At 47.1% G+C, this 18,649-nt stretch overlaps 1 protein-coding gene across 6 annotated transcripts in view; it reads right to left on the bottom strand.

Annotated features, from left to right (window-relative positions):
• Positions 1–18,649, bottom strand: part of Tex2 (testis expressed 2) — a 109,578-nt gene that overhangs the window by 71,902 nt on the left and 19,027 nt on the right. The window contains exon 2 of one of the 6 annotated variants that reach the window (XM_085829473.1): positions 11,885–11,988. The exons of 4 other annotated variants lie outside the window; for them this stretch is intronic. The gene's annotated coding sequence lies outside the window, so the exon portion shown is untranslated. Of the gene's footprint in view, positions 1–23; positions 103–11,884; positions 11,989–18,649 lie in introns of those variants that run through there. One more of the 6 variants, XM_021176085.2, reaches the window with a different exon arrangement.

Below are 18,649 nucleotides of genomic sequence, written 5' to 3'. Positions count from 1 at the left end.
GAATCAGTCACTGAAAGACGTACCAAACGCAGCCATGAGGCAGGCGCTTCAAGGAGGGCTGAGACCCTGACTGGGCAGGTCCTGCACTCACTCCACCTTCCTGAGCTGTGAGATGAGGGGACTCTTGTCCATTGTCCTCAAGGAACTTTCCAGAAGGCTCTAAATTCTACCAGAACAGAACACACTTAGGAGTTCTACTTTTTCACTGTATACCAGAGACATTCTTGGCAAATATTCAGGAAACTGAAGTGCAGTTCAGATGACCAATGCTCTGAAGACAATCAAGTCAAAACCATTTCCAACTGTTCTAACAGTTCAAGGAGGCTCAGCTCACACCAGCAAATACTGGGAGGCCTTCCAGACTTGTCTTGCTTGGCCCAGCTGTAGAAACATCCCTTACATCCGCTCACGGGTGGGCAGAGAGCTGAAGTTGCTGGGCCTAACAGATAGTCAAAGGTCCAAGAGTAGAGGCGGTGGAGGGCAGGCATCAGGCCTCCCTGGCACCCTGTAGCTTTCCTCCTCTGATGCCCACCTGGACACAGATGGGCACCATAGCTGGCAGCTGTCTGCCTGTGAGAGAGGCAGAGTCCCACTGGGCTCTCTGCCTCACGCTTCAGTTATCAATTCTAGACAAACATCTCTCCAAGGACAACTCCAGCCTCATCTACCTGTGGATGGGAACTACCCTTCTCCATGGTCCCACATCCTTAGAGCTCTGCTGAGCCTTTCATGAGGCCCCCTGTCTTTCTAGAGACAAAAGTCAGTGAGAAATGAACCTTCTCCTTTCTCTGGCCCTTGGAGAAAACAGAAACAAAACAAAACAAAACAAACAAAGAAACGTGAAGGAAGGCCGGCAAGATATGTCTCATCAGGTTAAGATGCTCGCCACCAAGCCTGGCAATCTGAGTTCCATAAGCTGGACCAATCAATCTCTCTCTCTCTCTCTCTCTCTCTCTCTCTCTCTCTCTCTCTCTCTCTCCCTCCCTCCCTCCCTCTCCCCCTCCCCCTCCTCCTCTCCCTCTCCTTCTCCCTCCCTCCCTTGCAGAGCAGCCTCTGTCATGAACATCAGTCTCTACTCCTGCCCCAGGCCCTGCCAACCTGATCCAGGAAGTCAGCCCTGCCCTCTGCTGTTTTCAGGAATGTCCTGACTCCACTGACCTGATTCTTGACTGTGCCTCTCCCATCGAGGCCTCTCTCTCCTCATGGTCGCAAGCCCTGATCCTAACTGGCCAGGGAGGTGGTGCTACCTTGTCTCACACAGCCAACTCCACACATCGACCACTTCCCATGTCTCTACACAAAACTCTCCCATCCATCCCTCCTGCTCCTCCTCCACACCAGCCACACCCAGCTCCAGTAAGCCCTAACTCTAAACTCAACAACCCATCAATCCCCTGATTCTGACCACCCCTTCCCGCCCCACCCCAAACTTACTTACTCTTGTCCATCGTGGAATTTGCCAAATGGTTATCTGTAATGCTACCTTCCTTAGTTCTCCAAGCTACCCTAGTTCATATAATCCCAGAAAAAGAGAATTCTAGACAGGAAGCCAACGGCCTTGTTAAGCCCAGATATCTCTCCCTTTCCACCTGGTTAAACCTCCAGGGTCTGAACTCCATTTTTCATCCAGCCTGAGGACATGAGTCAGCTTTGACTCTTGTGCAACATGTTTTTCATTCAACAAAACCAAGACTTGGGAAAACTAGGGAAAAAGCAGCCCTACACAGGAGCCAATGCCAGGCAGCAGGACGGTTGAAAAACCTTGAGAACAAGAAGCACATCAGAAGAAGCTAAAGATCTAAAGTATACCATGAGCTCCAAGCACCCCTGTGGAAGACACCACGGCACACTTTAGGGCTCAACAGAATCTTAACATACAGATTGCTTCACGTTAGCAAGGACAGACAGCACTTGGCGGCTGCTCCTTAGTCGGGCTGGAAGGAAAAGTCCGGGGTTGGAGGAAGAGCAAGGAGAGCAAGCTACCTATAAACCAACATCGTCCCTGAGACTCTCTTGACCCTCTGAAGATCTGTGCAGGTGGGGTGATCCTGTTATTTGGCCCATTCAAGTTGGAGCTCCTTAGAGGCTATAGATAAAAGCAAAGGGAAGACTGGATACAGACTGGCTGCTTGCACCACTCTGCCCCTAGGAAAACCAACAAATCTCTCCTGTAGCCTGGGGCACCCACTGGGTCACTTGCTTGTCTACAGCACGTATCACACCTTGCTTGATGTATGTATGTATGTATGTATTTAATGTGCACTGGGAATTGAACCCAAGTCCTCTGGAAGAGCAGCCAGTCCTCTTAACTGCTGAACCGACTCTCCAGCCCCAAGCAGTAATTAAGCTTTTGTAACTTTAAGACAGGTGTGATTGTTGTGAGGTCTAAACAGATTTCTGAAATGAGATAAGAGTTGAATGGGCAAACCTACTATACAAAAATAACCGATTAAAGAGTCAAACTCTGGGGCTGGAAAGATAGCTAAAACGTTAAACACTTGCTGCTCTTCTAGAGGTCATGAGTTCTGTCTGTTCCCGGTATCCACATTGGGCAGCTCACAACCGCCTACACTGCAGCTCCAGGGGACTATGATGCCATCTTCCGGTCTCTGTGGGCACCTGCACTCACACACAATGCACATGTACACTGGAGAACTCGAGTAATAAATCTTAAACAGAGGCCAGGCATGGTGGCAAATGCCTTTACTCCCAGCACTTGGGAGGCAGAGGCAGGTGGATTTCTTTGAGTTCAAGGCCAGCCTGGCTTCTATTCTGAGTTTCCAGACAGCCAGGGCAACACAGTGAGATACTGTCTCAACAAAACAAAACAAATAAAAAAAAATAGCAGAAATCAAACAAGAAAACAGGCCCAGCTTCAGGTCCTACTGCTATCATTTGTTAGCATGTGACAAAGTTCCAGACTGAAGCATTTATGCTCCTATACAAAGCCAGGATCAAAGTGCCTACCTCCTAGGAGCTGCTCGGGGGATCAAGAAACACCCCTTAACTAAAGTGAGCTACTGTTGCTACTGGAATCAGCAGCAGGCCTGAGCACATCTTTCCTGTGCAGGATGGCTGGCACACAGACTCACTCAGGAGCACGCTGTCAAGTATCAGACACCTTTGTCTCCCGCCTTCCCTCTAACAAAACAGGGACAATGCAGAGACTCGGGAAGTCCCACAGATTAAAGCACACAATGAGAAAGCAGAATCTGGGAAGATGTTTCTACACTGAACACAGCTCACGCCTTTAATCCCAGCACTCTGGAGGCAGAGGCAGGTGGATCTCTGTGAGTTTAGGGGCCAGCCTGGTCTATATGAGTAAGTTCCAGGCCAGCAAGGGCTATTTAGTGATACCTTATCTTTAAAAAAATAAAAATAAGTCAACAGGCTCCCAGGAGGTTAAGAACTAACTCAAGCCATCAGGGTCTTACTTCGTCAAGTGACCTTTCTGTGCTCTTTAAAGGTGCAAGGCTGCTTACAGGGGTAATTTCTTTTTTAAATTGTTTAAGATTTATGCTTTATTATTTTAAAACTATGTGTATCTAGGTGGTGGGGTATGTGCATATGTGTGCAGTTGCCCTTGGCATGCAGAAGAGGTTGTCGGATTTCTCCAGAGCAGGAGTTACAGGCAGTTGTGAGCTGCCCGACTTGGGTGCTGGGAATGAAAACGCTGGTCCTCTGTGAGAGCAGTATATGGTCTTCCCTTCTGAGCCAGGTCTCCAGTCATTCCAACCTCTCTTTGCTATTGTTAGTGCTTTAAGATCTCACTCTGTAGCCTAGGCTAGCCTAGCACTCACCGTGGAACCCAAGCTGGTCTTCATCTTGAGGGAGGCCTCAGCTTCCCAAATGCTAGAGTGAACCTGCTCTGGCCCAGAACTCACTTATATAGACCTGGCTGGCCCCAAACTCATAAAGATCCATTTGCTCTATCTCAAGAGTATCAGAATTATTCACCAGCACACACAGCAATGGTTTGTTTTGTTTGCTTTTTTGTTTGCTTTGTTTTATTGTTGTTGTTGTTGTTTCCTCATGAGGGTAGGCTTTTTTGAGACAGTTTCTCTGTGTAGCCCTGGATGTCCTGGAACTCACTCTGTAGACCAGGCTGGCCTCAAACTCAAGAGATCCGCCTGCCACCACCACCCAGCAATTGCCTGGTTTTTTTACTGGTTGTGTTCAGCATATTCACATCTTCCCAAATTCTGGTCTCTCAATCCATGTTTCAACTCACAGGACCACTGTACCAGGCTGACCCAATCAACCTCCTTTCCTGTCCTCTCCCCCTGTTGACTGAAAATTTTGCAAGATTCTAACAGTGTTTGACAGTAATTAATTGATTAATTCATTATTACCATTTCAAGGCAGATCTGAATTTTAATCAACAATAGAATTTATAAAGAGTTCAGTGTTATAAAATCAAACCACTGTCACAACTGTGATGATTAAACACCGCTAAGTTAGAGAGAATCAGTCTATTGCTTGATTTTAAGTCAAGGAAATGAGCATTCGAGGGTAACCTCATTCTAAGGGAGTGTGACCTGTTGCCATTTCTGATAATTGAAGCAAGAGTTAGACTAAACCAAGCCTGCTGCAAAAGGTCCTACTATGTCACACATGGCTAATGAGAACTTGGAGCCAGAATGAAACCACACGCAGCTGCACTTCTACATAAAAGCAAGGAAGGCTGGGGATGTGGCTCACTTGATTGTCTAGCAAGCCCTGGCCTCAATCTCCGGCACTGCATAAACCAGGCATGGTGGCGCATGCCTGTTATTTGCTAGGATTCTTTGGAAGATAGAGGCAGAAGAATCAGAAACTCAAGGCCTGCCTAAGACTGTATCCAAAACAAAACAAAAACAAGAAGGAACACCAAGGGCAAGGATCTTGATGATTTGGGCAATTTTTGCGATTTTATTCTGAATGAATAGCTGTACAGTTTCTAGTAAACCCTTAATTTTTTTTAATTTATTTTATGTATATGGGTATTTTACCTACATGTATGTATATCCACTATGTATGTGCCTAATGCCCAAGGAGATCAAAAGAGGGCATCAGATCTCCTGGACCAGGAATTACAGACAGTCATAAGCCACCAAACACTGGTCCTCTGGAAGAGCAATGAGTGTCCTTAGCCATGGAGTGGCCGCTGCAGCCTCTCCAAGGCTGAAAATGACCCCCTGGCTCCCGGAGCCTCCTTTGCAGATATGCGGTGTCAGAGGCACGATCCCTGCCTTTTTTCCCCTATGATATTTATTTATGCAAAGTTGGGGAGGCACAACTGCCATGGCACATACACTATGTGACCTCAGAGGACAACCTGCAGGAGTCAGTTCTTCTTCTACCAAGTGGGTCCTGGGGAGCAAAGGCAGGCAGCAAGCACCTTAACCTGAGAAGCCATCTTGTCAACACTCGACCACTATATTTATTATTATGTTATATTTCATGTGTATGGTGGTGTTTTGCTGCATGTAAGTCTGTACGCGATGCATGGTGCCTATCGAGGCCATGAGAGAGCATCAGATCTCTTGGAACTGAAGTCACGTGGATGTGACCTCCACGTGGATGCTGGGACCTGGATCTCTGGAAAAGCAGCCAGGGCTCTTACCTCTGAGCCAGGTTTCCAGCCCCAACCATTGCATTATTAGTCATAGTCTTCAAAGGACAACTGGTCAAATGATTTACCAATAAATCCTAGGAAACATCTTTCACACATGGATGCCCCAGCCATTCTTTCTCATCTCAGGGCTCATTATGATTGATGAGTGGAGAGGAAAGACATCATGTGGAAACGCTCCCAGCAGTCACAAACCTATGTGTAGAAAAACACACACACACACACACACACACACACACACACATGCAAGCACATGCTCCACAATTCGCTACTTTGGGAACTGAGGCTCATTAGTCTAAAACAGTATGTAACATTAGGAAGACTTGATGGGGCAGGGAGGGGACAGAGACAGAGAGACAGAAGGAAACAGATGAAGCTGGACCAGAAACTCAGAGAAAGCTATACAGAACTCAAGCTGCTCGTGGGCGTCTTGTGGTAATCAACTGGTTAATCCAGTCTAAAGCTACTACTTCAAAAGCCATTACTCTATGGCAGGCCTGAAACTCACTTGAGCCCTACCTCCTTAAGTCCAGACAATCAACTCCTTCAGACACTTCAAATGAGGAGTCAGAAGTGGGCTGTTGCTGCCATGGCCACACGGCACAATGGGTCAGTGTCCTGCTCCTGGTCTTTGCTGCACTGGTCTTGTGCTGTCTGGCATTTAGGTGGTGGCCTAATCCAGGCCCACAAACTCTAGATGTAGAGTTGGCCCCAACATGGCTCCACCACGCCTGTCCCCGAAGGTCTGGCCCAGTGCTGTCTCAAAGGCCAGACACAAGCCAGGAATAAGAGACAGCGAAGAAAAGCAAGTGGACTGAAAAGAACCCCGGATGCACAAAGGCAGAAGAGAAAGTTGCTTCTTGGCAGAGCAGAGGAAATTAAGCACACGGAGCATTTCATAACCAGAAACATGAGCACACAGCACGGAACCAGACGGGCTGATCTAATTCTGGAGGTACTCTAAGCCTGATGGCTGCATGGGGCTCTGTCGATGCTCTGGGAAACTGTGCCCTTGGAGTCTTTCTGCTCACAGGTCCGTCCACAAACTCTAGTATCCTGCCTTCCCACATGACTGGTGCCGAGTACGTTGCTGGGTTATCCTCTGGCGTCTATGAGGCCTTGGAGAATAGTGTCTGCCCAAGCACAACCCTGGACAGACTCAGAGCTTCCTGCAAATCCACATGCAATGAGACACCACTCAGGTCACTCAACACCCCAAACTGCCCTCCACAGTACAGTCGAGAGCCAAGGCTAACCAGGAGAGCACGTGTTCAAGAGTAGCCTGGCTGGCCTCACACTCCTGGGGATCCACTGAGGATTCCAGTGGTAGAAGCATGGCCCCCCAAACCGTGGGAAGGAGACAGAGTCCATAAACTGTAAAGAGCAGGAGGGTCACAGTTAACTACACTGACATTTATTTATGTGCTTGCTTGCTTGCTATTTGAGACAGGATCTTACTGTATAGTCCCAGCTAACCTAGAACTCACTATGGAGACTAGATGGGCCTAAACCTACAGAAACCTCCACCTGTTTCTGCCTCCTGAGAGCTGGGATTTATAGGTCTACACAACACCACATCTAGATTTCCCTTGTATTTTAATGACAGAGACATCCAAAAGATAACAGCACTTGTCCTCAAAGACTACCTATCTCTTTGGCAATAGAAAATTTAGATTTGTTTTCCCTGAGAAAATATCCACTATACTGTTTTATTTTTCTCCAGAAATTTTGCAGGAGACCTAGGGAAATGGCTGAGCTATTAAAACCAACTGGTGCTCATACAGAGACCCAGAGTTCAGTTTCCATCGCTTACATCGGGCAGCTCACAACCTCCTGTAACTCCAGCTCCAGGGAGACCCAATGCCCTCTTCTGGCCTCTACACACACACACACGCACACGCACACACACACCATACACATACACACACCTATATGTACATATATCTACCCACATATCCATAAAGAACCTTTCTGTGGTAAACAGCAACCTGCCGAGGACATAGGCATGACATCATGCAGGTTTTCTTATCATTTAAGAAATCACAGATAATAGCAAAAAGACACTCATTCTCCCTCGACACCAGCCATCCGTCCTGCCCACTCTGCTCATCGATGTACCTATATGTAGAAGCAGACATTTGTGTGTATGTTTGCTTGAGACAGTCTTACCAGATAGCCTAAGCTGACCTCAAATGAAAATCCTCCTGCCTCAGCTTTTCTGTAAATAAGCATTCTGTTGCATGTACCAACCATGCAACGTCCACAATAGCACACCCTGTTCACAGATATTTCCGTCCTCAGGGAAGTGGGTGACAGTTCAGCCATGCCCTCTAATGAGCCTCCATGTTGCCTGGTGGCTTTGTTCATGACTCAGTCTTTCCTTTTACACCGTCCAAGGGAGTGTAAGATTTACCCCTATGCAAACAATCCCATGGATTGGCTGAGGCACTACCAAACAGGAATTGATTTCAAAAGTAACACCAAGCTAAAACCAAATACTTCTTTCTCCCGAATCATTCTATAAAACAAGTATTTGAAATTAACTGAGAATGTTTCTCTTTCTTCATTTCACAAGTTACTCACTGCTACAAGTCTGTTTGGGGGAACACTCTAATGGCAATCACATCTTTCCAGCCCCGAGAGCAGAGGCAAGACAGTAAACACCCATCTGTACACCTCCTCAGAGTTCACAAAGCACCCAGCCTGGCCTCAGGGGGGCTAGGAGGAGGCAAGGATCCGATAATCAGCATAGAAGCCAGCGGGGAACACAGCCAGCAGGGAGTCAAATCGGTTTGCAGATTAATCACAGAAGGATTTCCTAAGCAACGGGGTATTGGGCTGACACCCTAGATGAGAGGAAAGACTCACCGATCGTGGTGGCACGGGAAAAAGGAAATGACCAAGGACCCGAGACTGGACCACAGCCATGGGGAATCCGAAGACATCCCTGGGGCCAAGTGCTATGACACAGCACACTGAGGACCTGGTCACTGGAAGGGAATGAGGGACGCCTGAGACTGCACACAATGTGCATGCACAAGTGGAACTGAGAGGCTCAGGAGCTCAGTCAGCCCTCACAAACTTCAGTGAGAAGTGCTGACAGCCGGGCAAAACAGATCTGAGTCAGGAGACACGGGTTGCCACTCTGGGGGGCTGTATGTGAAAGAAGCTATTCTTACGGATGGAGCCTGGGTCCTGGGATCAAAAGCTGGAAGGATGGGGCCATAGTAAGAGGGAACCCACTGAGGTTTAAGAAGAATGCAGCAGGGTCAGTTTGAGACATCCTAGAGGCTGAGACCTTTGGTGACCTAGCCTTGTGGCTATCAGAAGATGCCCAAGGTTCTAGAACTAATAATTGCCAGAAAAATGGTGCCTGGAGCCCAAAACTGACAGAGGAGCCCAGACCTCATGCTGAACTATGCTGTGTTTCTCACAAGTCCCAATGACAATGTGCAAGCAGCATGTGTCTGTGTTTCAGAGTGAATGGGAGTGGGGAGGGGGGGGAGCAGGAAGGGAGGTGGAGGGGAGGGAAAGAGGGGGGCATTCTGAAGATGTCTGCTAGAGTCTGACTTCACAAAATATCTCTCCAGAGAAAGTTAATTCTGTCTGCTATTGATAATAAAATTCTTTAAATTCTGGCACCCTAATTGAATCTCACCAGCAAACATGAAACTTAGGAATGGAGGAAGAAAAATAATTGTTCTCTGAAATGAGCAGCATGAGGGAACTTTCACTGAAGATTTATGTCCCCAACACTCTGGGACACACATTCCTCTTCAGGGCTCAAAAAGACAGAAATTCTAAGCCTCCTGTCTCCTAAGTAAGGAAACCAAGGCAGACAGAGACATGGCATGTCTTGCCTAAGGCTTCACAGCCAGTACAAGTGGACACAGAAACCAAACAGGTCTGGACACCCCTCCCTCTCTGCGGCGCGGCGCTAAAGACCAGGTGTACACCCGGGCCCTGCCGGGGCATCGCCTGCTGGCCAGCTTACTAGGAACAGTCTTTCTTATTTGCTTGCACTGACTAGTTAGTGTCTTAGCCTCAGGATAACTTTGGCGGGTTTTTGCGGCATCCTCCTCCCTTGGAGATAGGGTCTCAACTCCTATAGCCCAGGCTGGCCGCAAACTCAAGGCAATGCTCTTGCTCCAGCTTTCCCAAGGTCTAAGATTGATTATAGATGTGAACCACTCCACACAGATAACCATAAAGTTTAAAGAACATTTTTTTATTAATTCAATCCTTTCTGCTATAGTTTCTTTAAAGATTTTTGTTTTATTTTAAATTATGCATGTATGAGTGAGTGCAGTACCCCGAGGCCAGGAGGTATCAGGTTCCCTGCAGTGGGAGTTACAGACCAGTGTGTGCCACCCAGCTTGGGTGCTGGGAACTGAATTCGGGCACTTTTTAAGAGCAGCTTCTGCTCTTTTTTTTCTTTTTTTTTTTTTAAAGATTTATTTATTTATTACATGTAAGTACACTGTAGCTGTCTTCAGACACTCCAGAAGAGGGTGCTAGATCTCGTTACGGATGGTTGTGAGCCACCATGTGGTTGCTGGGATTTGAACTCTGGACCTTCGGAAGAGCAGTCGGGTGCTCTTACCCACTGAGCCATCTCACCAGCCCGCAGCTTCTGCTCTTAACTTCTAAGCCATCTCCAGCCTCTGAAGAGATTGTTCAACATCTGATCATTACCCCAAAGCTTTAAGTTTTACTTATAATTACTAGGAGAATTTAGATCAAAATGTAAACTCAAGTTGGAAAAGGAAATCAAGTGTTTGTTTTCTATCAAACGCCTACGGCATGTTTCCAACTCAAACCGATGAAACAGGCGTAAACTGGCTCCCTTAAGTTACAAAGCAATTTTCCAAGCTGAGTTTATCTTTAAGCCAGACTCACAAAGTCTCTCATCAAGAGATAGTACTGCAAGGTGAAGTCCTTACCAGGCCAGAGAAGGCTGACAGCTCAAACTGTCTGCTAAGGATTCTCTGTGTGCTCACAGGAGACCCTGTGCAGTCCTTACACACAGCACACTTCTGAGCTGCCCAGAAACAGAGTGCGGGTGCGAGGGCAGTGAGAGGGCAGGGGTGGGAGCGATGGGAGAGGGGGAGGGGGAGGGGGGATGGTGGGATGGGATGAGATCATGACAATGAAGGACAAACAGTAACTCGTTGGCACATGGAAGACAGTGTTTAAACCCAATCGCCACAGCAATACAGGTCCTCCCTCCATACTTGTGCTGTAGTGTTCTTTTGTTTGAGACAATCCTGGTAAACCTCATACTCACTATTAGACTAGGCAGGCTTTAAAATGGTGGCAATCCTCCTGCCCTCCTCTTGAGTGGCGTCATACTCAGCTAGTCCATCCGTCATCTTTGATATGGATGGACGGACGGATGGACAGACGTACATGTGTACGTGTGTACATGCACACACGTTTCCAAGCCCACCATTAATTTTCTAGGTGCCTGAGAGAACTAATGGCACTTGCCCACCCTTTCCTAGCTCAGACTTGGCAAGAGTGAAAAAAGTGATGCTGGAGTACAAGAGGGTAGACTAGGGCCACATGGCTTCAGGCTGCTCAGAGGAGTGCTGGACGGTGGAGAGTGCGCTCCACCTGCAACCACACATCAACCCTCCATCTGCCCTCACCAGCCTACATATGCAATGCCGGCCAGACACCTGAGGGCATGGGAGGGATCTATGGAAGCCCCTAGTGTGGGCTTCTCCTGGCCTGGCTAGTCCCTGTCTTGGCCTGGTCTCAGTATCCTGGTCTGTGAAGGAGAGCTGGTGTGGGGCAGAGAGCAAACAGGGACAGTAAAGTCAGGGTGCTGTGGGGATCACAGGAAAACTGACGCCCACCAACCAGCCGATTCCAGCTCTAAACAAATCTGTCTATTAGTGTGCCCGAGACCTGTGGTTGTGACCAAAAGGTCATATACATGGGAAAATGCTTCAGTCAGTCAGTCAGTCAGTCAGTCAGTCAGTCAGTAGTACTATTGGCAGAATGAAACTGCTCCATACAAAGCAGGTTGTCTTTTTTGTGATTCAATGCTTTAAAATGAAATACAGAAGAAGAGAGTCAGACCAATGACCACATCCCACATCCTGTGCCCTATCCCTGGGCTCAGGTCACCTGGCCTCTGGATGCTGTGCTACTTCTGGGAACACATTCAGGGGATCAGACTTTGTGGGGGTGAATACTGAGGGGCTAGTGTGCTAATGTCAACTGGGCTCATAGACTATCAGACAGTGAGGCTTAGTAGCCTACCTCAACCAAAAGACAAGAGGCTGCTCACTTCTGCCTTGAACCACAGCCTGGCAGCCAGCAAGGTAGCCAGCAACTTCACCTCTCTCCGCTCTCGCCACAGGAAACTGACAATAAATAAGAAAATAAAGGATGTGAATGGATCACCCCCTCAAAAGGAAAAAAGGTCTTCCAAACAAACCTGTCACAAGCTCCAAAGGAGCCCCGAGAAGTCTAAAATCCCAGAGAAAAAGGGTTAGCCCAAGTTGGTTGCAGTGAACAGCTGTCGCTGCTGAGGTATCTCCTCTTTGCCTTCCAGACCACAAGCCCCAAAAGAGCGGCCTCCCCACCCCCTACTCTAGTTTCTGAGAAAGCTGCACTGACTGACATCATGTCATGTGCCCATCACCTGCGGCCCTACAAGAATATATCCCTAAGAAACAGGGTGGGGGTTCAGCAAGCCAGGTGCTCACTGACAACCACGGCACCCAGAGTTCAATCCCTGGAAACCTATGTGGTGGTAGTATTGAAAACCAACTCTGGGGCTGGTGAGATGGCTCAGCAGGTAAGAGCACTGACGGCTCTTCCAAAGGTCACGAGTTCAAATCCCAGCAACCATATGGTGGCTCACAACCATCCATAACGAGATCTGACGCCCTTTTCTGGAATGTCTGAAGTCAGCTACAGTGTACTTACATATTAGTAAATAAATAAATCAAAAAAAAAAAAAGAAAAGAAAAGAAAACCAACTCTGCAAGCGACCTCCATACACATGCAGTAGCATACCCACCAACACACACACACACACCAACACACACACACACACACACCAACACACACACACACACATACCCCAACACACACACACACACCAACACACACACACACACACATACCCCAACACACACACACACACCCACCAACACACACACACACACCAACACACACCAACACACACACACACCAACACACACACCAACACACACACACACACCAACACACACACCAACACACACACACACACCAACACACACACACACACACCAACACCCACACACCAACACACACACACACACCAACACACACACACACACACACTAAATAGACAAAGATGTAATTTAAATTTTTAAAAATATATCCTTTGTGTGCATAACCTATTTATCTACCACTGTGTCCCAATGATGGCACACAGTAGGCACTTTATATATTGGATAAATGACTAAATGAACACTGCACATAAAACCTAAACAAGCAATTTATTTATATCTGGGCATTAGTGGTTCACACTTTAATTCCAGCACTTGGGAGGCAGAGGCAGCATGGTCTATAGAGTGAGTTCCAGGACAGTCAGGGCTACACAGAGAAACCCTGCCTGGGAAAAAAAAAAAAAAAAAAAAAAAACAGATGAAAGCTTTTTATTTCTTCCTTAGAAAATTCTGACTAGATCCAGCTTGGGGGCACACGCCTAAACAATCCCAGCACATGGGGGACACAGGCAAGAGGAACCTCAACTACATAGCACACAGGAGCCCACTCTGACTATTCTAACAGAAGACAAGGGAGGGAAGGAGGAAGGGCATCTTAGAAAGTGAGCGGAGGCTATGAATACTGTTCAGCAGGAAGCACACCATGGCTGCTCCGAGACAATGAATAGGAACTTAAGCCCAAGCCAACTCTAGAGGCCAAGCGAGGCAGAGAGATACTGCGCAGTGTTGTTCCTATGAAAATGTGTTCTCATAGGACACTGCACTCCAGTACACCTCCCAGGAAAAAGAGGGCACCCAGAGGTGGCAACATTTCAGACCTCCAGCAGATAAACAAAACCTCTTCTGCAGACAGCTACCTACCAGGGTCCACAAGGAATCTGGGCCCTAGGCTTGTGGCTCCAGAGCTTCTTGTGTGCCAGAGTCACCCACTCTGAGCAGGGGAGGACTGTGGCAAAGTGGAGCAAAGGACTAGAAAGCAGGATGCAAAGCTAACACTAGGCAGATTCCATAAGATAGTTTTTTTTGGGGGGAGGGGAGGACAGAGTCTTAAAAAAAAAAGATTTATTTTATGTATGGAACTACAGTGTAGCTCTCTTCAGACACACAAGAATAGGGCACTGGATTCCATACAGATGGTTGGAGACAGGGTCTTGATGTAGTCCAAGTTAGCCTCAAACCAGCTATTTAGCTGAAGATGGTCTTGAACTCCTGAACTCCTGATCCCCCTGCCTCTACCCATCTATCAAACGCTCAGATGATAGGCCTGTGCAACTACACCCAGATTATACTGTGCTGGCAATTGAACCCAGGGCTTTACACATGATAGGCAAGTACTCTACAGACATCCCAAGTCCAGCCCTGTCTCTCCCTGCTGCCCCAATTTTTTAATCAACACTTGACTGGGTAGCTCAGTCTGGCTTGGTACTAGGTAGATCATGTGCCCCCACCCCTGCCTACAGCACACCATAGTCTCAAATAGGAGATTTCTGAAATGGCATCATATACAGTAAAAGCATGTGATGCCTCCTTCATAACTAATAGAAAAAGCAATTTATCTGACAGATTAGTTTTGGGTCTAGCACACCCAGGTCAAGGGTGCAATGTCGTTTTAACTCTAAGAGAAATGCACATAGGAGTAACCCAAGAAGTCAGTGTAGAGTGGATGTTAGTGCTTCAAATACACACACTTAAAAGCACCCTCAGGGCCGGGTGTGGTGGCGCACGCCTTTAATCCCAGCACTCGGAGGCAGAGGCAGGTGGATTTCTGAGTTCGAGGCCAGCCTGGTCTACAAAGTGAGTTCCAGGACAGCCAGGGCTACACAGAGAAACCCTGTCTCAAAAAGACCAAAAAAAAAAAAGCACCCTCAGACAAAACACCTTCAAAATGACCCTTCACAGGACTAGGGAGCCTAGGTTCCTGGGAAGAGGAGAGATCCACTCTCCAGATCCCGTCTGTAGACCACATGGCTCCCCAGTGAGGCCTGTCTGATGATCCATTCGTACAGTGCCAAGTGAGTGTTCTGTCCTGCAATGGAAGCTGTCATCTGCCCACACAAGACTGCCTTTCCAATATTCTCTTCCACCTCCCTGTCATATTTTAAATCAGTTGTTTTGAACATCTACACACATGCAAAAAACTTGGGTCCATGCACACATGGGGTACACATGTTCCAAAGGGGTCAGTGTCCCCAAAGAAGACAGCTGTTTTAAAAAATGGAAAAATATTTTGTGTGTGCCAAGGCACACATGTGTGATATAAGCTTTGGGCTCATTTTCCTGTCTCTGCCTCCTATGTTGCCACAGGACTGCTGGGGCTGGGACTAGAGATGTGAGCCGCCACATCCATGCATCTTTTGACCTGGGTTCCAGGAACTGAACTCTGGTAGTCTGAGGTATGCAACAAGTACCTTACCTGCTAAGCCAACTTTGTCCATACTCTTTAAAGTGTACCTGCTCTGGCTTGACTATGAATCAGTCCCCCAAAGGGGTGTGGCCTGGAGAGGCACCTAGGTCACGAGGTCGCTAATGTCAACAAAGTAATTAATCCCTTGATGGATTCATAGTTCGTCATGCCAGGAGTGAAGGTGAATATCTATAATCCAAGTAGTGGGAGGCTATGACAGAAGAACAGTGATTTTTCTTTTTGTGGCTAGCCTGGGCTACATAGTGAGTTCTAAGTCAGCCTAGGATACAAATTGAGACCTGGTTGCTTAAAAAGGCTGATGGGATGGATGGTTCAGTGGCTAAACACACTGGCTATTCTTCCAGAGGACCTAAGTTTCATTCCCAGCACCAATATGGTGGCTCATAAGTGGCTGCAACTCCAGTTCTAGGTGGGATCTGACATCTTCCAAGGCCTCTGTAGGCACCAGACACACGTGTGATGCACAGACATACATGCAGACAAAACACCCATACACATAAAAAATAAGTTTTAAATACAAACAAAACAAACAAAAAGGCAAAAGCGGGCTGGTGAGATGGCTCAGTGGTTAAGAGCACCGACTGCTTTTCCATAGGTCCCGAGTTCAAATCCCAGCAACCACATGGTGGCTCATAACCATCTGTAACAAAATCTGATGCCCTCTTCTGGAGTGTCTGAAGACAGGTACAGTGTACTTACATATAATAAATAAATAAATCTTTTAAAAAAAAAAAAAAAGGCAAAAGCAGTAGAGACTACCCAGAGGAAATGCATCACTGTGGGAATGCTTTGGCCTGGACAGGAGCATACACACTCTCCCCCAAAACCACACCCTAACGCTGCCCCCCATCCCATATCACACACCCAGCACCTCGCCAACCCCGCCATCCCCCATCACCCCCATCCTCTGCCTGCATCAAGTGAGCAGCCTCTTGGTTCTGCTGCTGCAGCTCTGCCTTAGGCCCAAAGCAAGGAACTGGCCAGCCTTGGAATTAAACTCCGAAACTGTGAGCAAAATTAACCGGTTTTCCCCTTGAACTTTCTCCCCTGAGTATTTTGTCATCAAGACTAGCATAGCATGAGAATCTTAAACTGGGTTATCTCAGGAAACCCAGTGTTCTCAGAGCTGCCTCCAGTGAGTAAATTCCTGCCAAGTTTGTTTGGAATCCAAAACTTTTCTCAAGAAACCCACTAAGAAGCCAGGCCAGCAGCTCATATACCATCTTTTTGTGGGTGCAGGGCTCTCATGTTTTGGGATGTTTTGGGGTGCCCAACATAGGGACCTTTCAGCTTCAGCCCCTGAAGCTAAGACGGCCGGCATGTGGGCAAGGTCTTCACTGGGGTTTCTGGTCTTGGGTTTGCTTTGCACTCATAAGCAGGTGACGCTGTCTTCTGCAGGCTTCGGTAGGTTTTATGAAGAGCTTCTTCCCTGCCTCTGAGATACATTATTTTATCCAGCTTCACATGAAAGGTTGAATTAATGTTGAGTCTTCAATACTGCAGCACATCACTCAAGATGCAAGGCCCATCTCCACGGACGCTCCCCTCCCAGGCCGGCTTTCTCGCCACTCAGCAGCTCTGTGTGGAAAGGTACCCTTTGCCTCGGTGTCCTCAGGACCCTCAGCACACCAGGCTGGAGTCTCTGTGGTTCTGACCCTTCCTAATGCTGGGTCACATCTGGTTTCATTTGGTCCTCATGTTGTGGTGACCCCCAACATAAAATCAGTTTCACTGCTTACTTCATAACTGTAATTTTGCTGTTGTTATGAATCATAATATAAATATGATACGCAGGACAGCTGATATGTGGCCCCGGTGAAACGATCACTCGACACAACCCTAAGGGGTCGAGCCCCACAGGTTGAGAACCTCTGTCTTAGCATTTATCCTTGGCGAAGCACGTGTGTATCTTCCTTTCCAGGTTTAGTTTTACTTTTTATTTATTTTTGTCTTGACAAGTTTCTATTCTCTGCTTTTTCACACGTGACAATTTAAGCATCCCAGCACTCAGGAGGTAGAGGCAAGAGGATCACTGCAAGTTTAAGGCCAGCTTCAAGCAAGCTCCTGCCTCAGAAGAAGAAGAAAAGGTAATTATCGTACAAATTACACGGCTTCTCTAATCCCCCAGCCCTAGCTAGGGCCTACTATTATCACCCCCATTTTCTACAAACCTCAGAAGAAAATGCCCAGTGGCTCTAAAGATCTCACTGTCGCTACAAGTCTGACAATCTTTTCAGCACTTTGGGGACTTCTTCCCACAGTGGCTAAAGGTAGGACAAGTGGGAGCAGAAAACAGAGTGCTTGCGACGCCATTCTCCAGCAGACGACCTTCTGTCCCTTTTCCAACCCAAAAGGTACCATTCAATTTGGAAAATAGTACATTTTAGAAAAAGATTCCTTTATGCTATTATTTCCAAGATGACTAGATGTACAAAAGGAGAAATTACAATCTGCTGAGAAAATTGCAAAATAATTTCTAACTCTATTTGCTATAATTTGACAATTCCCTTAAAAGCCTAGAAAATGAATGATTTTGAGCTATCTCAAACTCATTATCCTAACTGGGATCTATGGAGGTGAATAGTTAGCTCCCTTTCAAGTCACAAAAGCACATACAGTGCAGACACCTTTCCTAGTATAGGCATAGAACAGTGTGCCTATAAAGTCTAAGTCACCAAGTAAATAGTTTAGTCTCAGTTTACCCTCAGTATCTACTACAGCACACGTAAGATCTGAAAATCAGCACATGCTCACACCATACACACACACACACACCCCGAAGTGATGGATGACCTGCCTGCCTTCAACAGAGTCACAAAAAGCAGAGGTATTGGTCTCGTTGGTTTTATTTGCCAAGTTTTTGTTTTCCACCTGTTCCTGTTTTCTTGCAAATCCCCAGGGCAGGATGGCATGTGCCTATGGTCACAGCAGCTCAGAAGGCTGAAACGGAACAATGGCTTGGTACCAGGAGTTCTACACTGGAAGTAACTTGCTGAGACAACGGAGGGGGTCAGGGGCGGGCTGAAGAGATGGCTCAGCTGTTAGAAGTGATCACTGTTCCTGCAGAGGACCCAGGTTCAATTCCCAGCACCCACATGGAGGTTTACAACTGTCCATAACTTTCGTTCTAGGGGAACCAGCCCCCCACTTCTGGTCTTTGTGGGCTAGACAGGAATGCAGTACATATTTGTACATTCAGGCAAAACATTCATACATACAATAAACCTTTTAAAGAAGAGGGAAAGAGGGAAAAACAAAAATAACACAGACAGAGAGCACTGGGTCATTCACTATGGTGTGGTCACAGGACACAGCCTAAACATCTGACCTGCATATTCTGGCAGTCTCTCATTACACTAAGTTTGTATTGTAGGAATG

Source organism: Mus caroli, unplaced genomic scaffold (assembly GCF_978045245.1).
Source record: "Mus caroli unplaced genomic scaffold, Mus_caroli_1 scaffold_13, whole genome shotgun sequence".
NCBI lineage: Eukaryota > Metazoa > Chordata > Mammalia > Rodentia > Muridae > Mus > Mus caroli.
The sequence above is the reverse complement of the archived record's forward strand: the minus strand, read 5'-3'. Positions and strand labels throughout refer to the sequence as shown.